Raw genomic sequence first — 8,415 nt, forward strand, 5'->3', positions numbered from 1 at the left:
TCCCGGGGGCCAGATGCGGCCCGTGGCCGGCCCACAGCCAGCCTCTGATCCCCTGAGAGCCTCTGGCCCAGTTGACCAAATGCAACCAGGGTTGTGCTTGTTAAGTGGGGGAATGGGGGAGTGTGTGCTTTATTTCTTGGGCTGTGTTGGTGCTTGGAGAAATTCTGGGTATTGAGCCCATTCATTTATTCATTCATCTAAGTTCCATCTCTAATGTATTTAAATTTTATTAATTTTTTTTCTGGCCCTTCACACTGTTCAAGATATTTGATGTGGCCCTTTGACAAAAAAGATATTTGATGTGGCCCTTTGACACCCCTGCCCTAGGTTATCCTTCCATTCACTGCCACCGAACCCACCTTCCTCCCAAGCGAAATCTGCCTTCACTCCATTACCACCCTGCTCCATCCACCTCCTCCCTATTCCATCCTCCCCTACCCTGTTCAGCCCTCCTCCCTGCCTCCATCTAGCCCCCTGCACAGGTTTATCTACTCTGGCAGGTCTCCATATGTCTGCCAGCACACAGGAGGCCACTCTGACCAGTAGGCCAGCAATGTGCATTGGTGGAGGCTGCTTTGTGGCAACTGTAAAGCAGCGTCTGCTGGTGCAACATTAGTTATGCAAGCAGGGGATCCGTTAGAACTGGGCCATAAAACTTCCCAAAATACGTTTGCGATTCTTAAAGGAACATCTTAATTCTGTTCTTTATAGTGACTCTAATCTAGCAGATCATTTTATTTAGGTGGGTTTCCCCAAAACTGCTATCTTAATGAGAACCTTGCTGCTGTTTTATAATCTTCTGTTTTAGTCTGCTTTGTTATGTAGTGTTCATGTTGTGTTTTGTATGTTCTCTCTTCATTGTAAGCTACCATAAATGGTAGGAAAAAAATTAATTTCTGGTAGAAAAGCAGAATAGAAATTAATAAATAGAAATGATAATAGCAACAATGGGAATTTTGGCATATGCAGCTTCTCATGCAGAGGTGAGAAAAGCAGTACCTAAGGAAACTCCCTTCTTTTCACAGCTCCCAAAGATACGGGAACTTTATTTCTTTGCACCTGGTCATTAGAGCTGCAAACTTTTCATCCAAGCCCTGTAGATGTGCCTAAGAGCAGTTTCATATGCAGTCATTAATATTTATCTCCATGATGTAAAAAGCCTTTTACCTGCTGGCTTCTGTAAATCAAATTGCTATTAAGGGCACAAGCACAGGCCTGGCCAATATTCTTCTGATCAGTTGGCACCCCTACTCTAGGTCATTGTCTAGGTCATAAATAATTGGAAGGCAGAGTTTATTTGATTGGACACCGCTATTTAGTCTACTAGAAATGTAATAAAGCCAATTATGACGTTCAAGAGCGCAAAGGTCTTATTTTGTGATATTTCTATTACATTTTACTGAAAAATACATTAAAGTATGTTTGCATCATTAGTGATGTGCAAAGTTTACTTCCCCTTTAAAAGAGAAGTGCTTGGCACCCTCCTTTTATGAGAGATGAAAACATGTCTAACTTTAATTACTGGATTTTTTAAAGTGTCACCAGGTTGAAGTGATGTGTTGCCTGAAGGCAGGTGTATCTCGTTAGAATAGTTACAGAATACATTGCCAAATAACAGAGATGAATGGTGCCAGCTCTTAACAGGTACAGCATTTTATTACCATTAACCCCACAAGGCTTGACACCTTGTCCCGAACAACCGCATGAAGTTTAAGGTGATGCTACCTAAATGTTTTTAAAATTGCTACTCAGTATCATATGTCTGGGGAAACCTGTGTCAATGGCCTAGGACAGAGAATCTTGCCTACTAGTGTGAAATCTATTGGTTCATACACAGGAGGACTGGCTTATAAAGTTACTGATAGGACACAATCCCTATATGGTGCAGCTTATTTACATAATGGCCACAAACAGTTTTTGGAGGGGCTGTCAAAGGTAAGCTACATTACATGTGTGGTGATCTTGCTCATCTGTTCAAGGATTTGGGCTGAAAGTCCTTCAAAAATGAAATACTAGTGGTGTTTGATACAAACCCGGCCCTCTAAGATTCCTTTGTCAAATGTTATCAGAATTTACCCATGTGGTGTGTTCCACAAAGATCCTATAGTTTATCATGGCCATGTAGAGCTGGGTATAGGCCTGGGCCAGATGGGAAACTAGGTTATCTACTAAATATTTCAACAAGCGATTAACCAGTATTAAACTCATCTCAGTTAAACTCATCTTAATACTGTGGGGATCTCCACACACTAAGGACTTTCTGATCATCCAACATTGCAGTTCATAAACATAATCAAAGACAGAAACCGCCGAACATTCAACACCAAACATCTCATCAAAATTCCTCTCTACTCCCTTGTTTTCCATGCACTGTCACTGAAATTTAGCACAGAGTTGGTTTCTGTTATCTGCATTTATTTTATCTGTATTAGTCTTCTTTCAAATTTTAATATTTAGAGCTAAAGGATGCCCCTTAACTCTCTTGGAGTAGGCCCCCTCAAAATTATAGGCCCATGCCAACTGGCCCCCACTCTGTTCTGGCCTGTAGTTTTCCTTGCTATGGGAGAAATGGCAAAAAAAATGGAAGGATGATCTACCCTCCTCCATAATGAATTGTCACAAAACAATTTGGGACAGATTACTCATGGACAGGCTGATAGCCCGGCTATCAGTCAAAATATTTTTGCAGCATTGCACCCTTCTTCACTTATGCCAAAGAAGCGGACTTTGTTTCTAAACCACCTGATAAATACAGAGGGTGGTTTACACTCTTAAAATAGCATTCTTAAAATTTCAGCATGAGTACCCTAAATTGGATGTCCCTTTTTTTATTTCAATTTTGCATGTGTTGCTTCATGATGGCTTCATATTTTTTGTGTTTTTGCTGTTTGTGAGTCTGACTCAGTACACCTTTTCTCTATCCCTTCTTAACTATGTGTTGGTTGTACATGTGCTTCATTTTCTTGCCCCCTTCATAAAAAAATTGCAATAAACATTCTTTTTTTTTAAGCCAGAGAGGTGCTCAGCCATGCTCAGAGCTTAGCCTTCTGAGTATCCTTCCTGTTCATGGTGAGCAACCAGGCATTCAGCAGTGTTTTTCTTCATGAAAAGATAAAGGTGATTCACTGCTGGAGTGAATGAGCTGCAGTTACATGATTTTGTCAGCTGTCAACAGTTGTTGCAGCTGCTTGTCAAAATAAAAAAAATTGTGGGTCAAACTTAACTGTCAGACAAAATTAACAAAATGTTCGGACCAACTTTTCCATTTCAGAAATGCTGAAATCATGACAGGTTGCTAATCTTTCAACTGTTTTTAAACTTCAAAAGGACTCACAAAGGGGATGTGGGTGCCAGATTTGCTGGTGTGTGTGTAAAAAACTTTCTGTGTTCCTCTATAAAAGCTGCAACCCCATCATATGCATGCTAATTTTCAAAGAAGATGGGTAGCACATGTTCATGGTGGTTTTGTTCAAGCATGCTATGGTATCATAGAACAGGTTGGTTGGCAACCTTCAGTCTTGAAAGACTATGGTATAAGCCTACAGCACCCGGTATTCCCAAGCAGTCTCCCATCCAAGTACTAACCAGGCCTGACCCTGCTTAGCTTCCAAGATCAGACGAGATTGGGCATGTGCAGGGTAACAGTTGCTGTCATCGTAGAACAGAACAACTGAGGATTAACTCATGTTTATATCCTGCGCTTCTTCTCTCTGGTCCTATCCAACACTATAACCACTGTGTTACACTGCTTTACATCACACTGTGATGTCACCATACTGAAGCCATGAAGGCTCCTTTTCTGGCAATGGCAAACAATCCCTAGATTGTAAAGGTTCTCTAGAGGCTTTCTCTCATTTCTATCAACATGAGCATGGCTGATGCGAGAAGAATAGTGGTTATTGTTATGGTTAGAGGTGTTTGAAAATAGTTTATAGTATTTACCTTACTCAGAAGTAAGCCCATTGTGTTCAGTGAGATGTAAGCCTATCTTTCTCACTCACTGGAAACAAACACCTCTAATTATGGTAGTAGAGGATAGTGTATTGGGCATGAGTGGTAAAACCTAGGTTCAAATCCATGCTGAGCCATGAAACTCACTGAATGTCTTTGGATAAATTACTATCTCTGTACTGAATCTCCTTTATATGGTTGCTGAGGAATAAAATGACATAACCCCATTGAACAGCTTGATCCTCCTGATAAAGGATACACTTGAGATTAAAGTATAATTCATTTTGTTAAAATATCAACATTCTATGAGGGTGATGAAAATATTTAGGCAACATGAAGCCTATTAAAGGTTGCAATTTTGTCTTTCAAAAAGATAGATTTCAGTTTTTGTCACCAACCATACTTATGTTAAGTATTGAAAAGAAGGGGGAAAACCTTCTGACATTCATTATGATACAAGACGTGTACAACTATGGCTACTTTTTGCTCACAGCTTGTGCATGAATGTGCAGTTTCCCAAATAGCTGTTGAGAAACGTGACTCACCATTTTCTGTAAAATATTGAACCCGGGCATGGTCCCTTGTGGACTCGGCTTTCCTTATTCACAGAAATAATAATGCTCTGCAGTTATTCTTTCTGAATATAGCACCACCCACTGCCATTAACTCTAGCTTGATTTCTGTTTTTCAACTACATGAGACATTTTTCTCACTAATACAGGAGAGTATACCCTAGATCAGAACTAAATTCAAACAAGGGAATAAAGCCACTAAGCAAATAATCCTACATAATGGAAGTATTGTTAATCTCTTCATGAAGTATTGTTAATCTCTTCATGAAGTGTCTCATGGCAATACTCTTTTAATCATGGATACATGCCATACATATATTTTAATCAATGCCCATGCTTAGGGCAAAGACTAGAGACCTGGAGCCCCCTCGGTGCCCCCACCTGTCACATAATGGTGTATTGAGTGTCACCACTGCTGCCAATACTGAAGATTCAGGGATTAGCCCATTCAGGTGGGTCCCCTGGTGGCCATGAGCCCTTTTTAGTGCCTAACCGTGCTGATCCCTGATGCCCATACTTCCTCCTGGCACTTCTCCTTTCACTAAAATTGGAAATGTTACAAAAGTTCAGATTCTGGAGCAAGGCGGTCCAATCTGAGCTGCCTTCATACTGGTAATTCACAGCTGCTCTAGTATAGAGTGAGTGGACTTGGCTTTTCTGTTGTTCATACTGGATGAATGGTAATGTGATGGTTAATTGACCGCTGTTTACTTTAGGATGCTTGAAAGAGACTGTGCAGGTGCTGTGCAGTAAAATGGAACTGCTGTTGAAATAGTTAATAAAGTGCATCATTTTAACTGTGAAGGATGGCAAGGACACTCTTCAAGACTATACATTCTGCATTGCTAGTTATCTCATGCCTCTTGCTGCTTCTTTCATGGTAGTGGTGATGGTGTCGGTGGTGTTACATTCCATAGCTCTGACTGTCAGGATACAATAAGAAGCTAAGACGAACCTTGCTGGATCAGGCCAAGGCAGGCCTTTCTGCCCAGCTTTTTGTATTTCACAGTAGCTCACCAGCAGGGCCTGCCCCCAAAGTGGCAGGGCCCAATAAAGGGCATTCACATGGCATCCAGAAATAGTTGGCGATGACATCTGCTTCTTACTGCTTCCAGGAGGCCCATTTTGGGCCTTTTGAAAGAAAGGCAGGCGGCCAAACAATGCAGGAATGCTCCGCTCACCCTCAGCTAGCCCTCCAGGACGCGGTGATCCTGTCTGTGGCAGCGGCTGATCTGCTCTCCACCCTGAAGTGGGACCCCACAAAGTGCAGGACCCAATGTGAAGACACTACCCACAATGGCCTAAGACTTGCCGTGTCGACCAGATGCCTCTGATAGCACACAAGACAACAAGATACCTGTATCATGTTACTTCTCCCTTGTATCTGGCATTCACAGATGTTGCATACAATCATCATAATTTGTAAACTGTGTTGGACGTTTCCTCCATAAATTTGTCTAATTCTGTATCAAGGCCAGGTGCCATCATATCTTGTGGCAAGGGGTTTTGCAGAGTAATTACACACTTGGTAAAGAAATATTTCCTTTTGACTGTTCGGACACTTCCACCAGCCACTTCCATCCACTTAGTGGATGTTCCCTAGTTCTGGTGGTTGTATGACAGGAAAAAGAACACCCCTCTATTCATTCTATCCATTCCATGCACACTATTTTATATGTCTCAATCACTCCTCCAAGTGCCTTCTTTCTAGACTGAAGAGTCCCAAGCACTGTAGCCTTCCTTTTCTTAATGCCCAGTCACTAATTATTTTGGTCACTCTCTTTTGCACCACTGCAGCAACACTGCATCCTTTTTTGCAATGTTGCAACCGGAACTGGACACACTACTCCAGATGTGGTCTTACCAGTTGTACAATGGCATAATAACACTGGCTGTTTTGTTCTCAGTCGTTCCTTGGGCCTGATAGTTTAACCCACAGCAAATCTATGGCAGAGTTGGGCCCCTTTCCATTTCTTCTCTGCGAGATTCTTCTCCTTCTTTGACATAGAGGGCCATCCCACCTTCAACGTGCCCCTCCCTATCCCTTCTATAGAGTTTGTACCCTAAGATTGTTCTATATCATGGGTTCTCCACATTCCACTAGTTTTATGTTATGCCCACTCTATCATTGTTTTCCCTAGCCACTAGTACAGCAGGGTTCGGCTGACAACAGTCTTGCATTGCATTGCAGCAACTGTTACCCTGCACATCCCTGATCTTGTCTGATCTTGGAAGCTAAGCAGGGTCAGGCCTGGTTAGTACTTGGATGGGAGGCCACTTGGGAATACCGGGTGCTGTAGGCGTATACCATAGTCTTTTGAGACTAAAGGTTGCCAACCAGTCTTGCATTGCTTGCTTTTAAAAAACTAGATTCCACCAAGGTCTTTCAAATTTACTGAGCAATAATGCATACTGACAGGACACCTCCTAAGGAAGAAATCATGAATATGCACTCTTGCTTAAAGTCTTGATATCTGTACCTGTCCTGGTATACTGTACTGCAGGATCAAATCAAAGTCTGCCTAATAATCCAGGATTCTTTGCAGGAATCCCAGCAACCAGCAGGATTAGGTGGTCTACCAGAAATTGGCCCAAGCACCACCAGTGGACAAAGATCTACCTTCTACCTGGGCATAGAAGGGACAACGAGAGACAACAAGACAAGAAGTTTCATTTCCTTTTATGAGGTTAAAATTTGCCTTTTGAGTTTTTCTTGTACTACTTGTTGGAAGTCGATTCAGTGCTCATAGTAAAAAAAAAAAAAGCAGAGGAGGGCATTTCTAATGTGAATGATGATAGTAGCTAAGGTAGGTTTTACAATTATATTACAAACTGGATTCTAGCAAGAGCCACTAGTTTGAAATCACATATGTATTTCATTTTAATGATTTGGGTCGCTTTGGGTCCCTTTGGGGAGAAAGGTGAGATAAAAATAGAGGGTCTTCCCCTGCTTCAGTTAATGTATGTTACCACTGTTCACAGGTTACTCTTTTTGTGCTTTAAATGTCACAACTGTCCCTTCAGTAGTGTGGAAAAAGATACTTCTGCTTACCTACCGAAAGTGCTATTTGGACACAGGTGCAGTTCCATTATGTTGGGGCTGGTGAAGACCTGACTGTGTGTTTTCTACAACACCTGCCTACTAGTTCCATTGCCATTTCCTTTATCATTTCCCTTTGGTGAAACTGATAACACTGGGAAAATGCATATCAATGTCACCGTTACCTGAGAAGCTTTGACCAATTAGGCAGGTGGCACTTATCGCCAGCCTCTCAGGACCAAGACCTCCTGATGCCAGAGGTAGCATGCCACATGCATGCTCCTTACACACTGATGTGCCAGCCTCTATTCCTCCCACTCCCCCATGCTCAGCAATCTTCACTTCCATGTTTCTTCTACCTCTCTGTTCCTCTCATCATTTTCCAGAGAGAGAGGAAGGAGGAGGAGAAGCAGTGGAAAGAGAATAGAGATGGGTGCTGCCCACCAATCTGCTACCTGAACCAACTGCTTAATGGATGTGCTGGTCCCTGCAGCTACTCCCTTGCAGGGAGTGTACTTTAGTAATTAGAGTCTTGATATCTGTACCAATCCTGGTGTACATGTTGCCCTTTTGATGAAAACAAGGAAAAAAAACAACACCATAACTGAGAACAGGGCAGGAATGGTGACCCTGTTCTGAATGTCCGCAGTCATGTCGAAGGAGGAGGAAATGGGCAAGGAATCTGCACTGTTTCTTTTATATTCACTAAAGAGACACTTCTCTTTAGTTAAAATGTGTGGCGGGGGGTAGGGGAATTTAAAATGTGGGGGGAGGAGCCATTTGCATCCTAAATTTGTACAACCCAATTTTTAAAATTCATGGGTGGAAGATCAAATATGTACTTTGGATAAA

At 42.0% G+C, this 8,415-nt stretch overlaps 1 pseudogene; it reads right to left on the reverse strand.

The window, feature by feature from the left end:
- Window positions 1-3,536: 3,536 nt before the first annotated feature.
- LOC136650513 (5S ribosomal RNA) lies at window positions 3,537-3,656 on the reverse strand (annotated as a pseudogene).
- Window positions 3,657-8,415: the final 4,759 nt, after the last annotated feature.

The sequence above is a fragment of the Tiliqua scincoides genome, chromosome 4 (genome assembly GCF_035046505.1).
Source record: "Tiliqua scincoides isolate rTilSci1 chromosome 4, rTilSci1.hap2, whole genome shotgun sequence".
Taxonomy (NCBI): Eukaryota; Metazoa; Chordata; class Lepidosauria; order Squamata; family Scincidae; genus Tiliqua; species Tiliqua scincoides.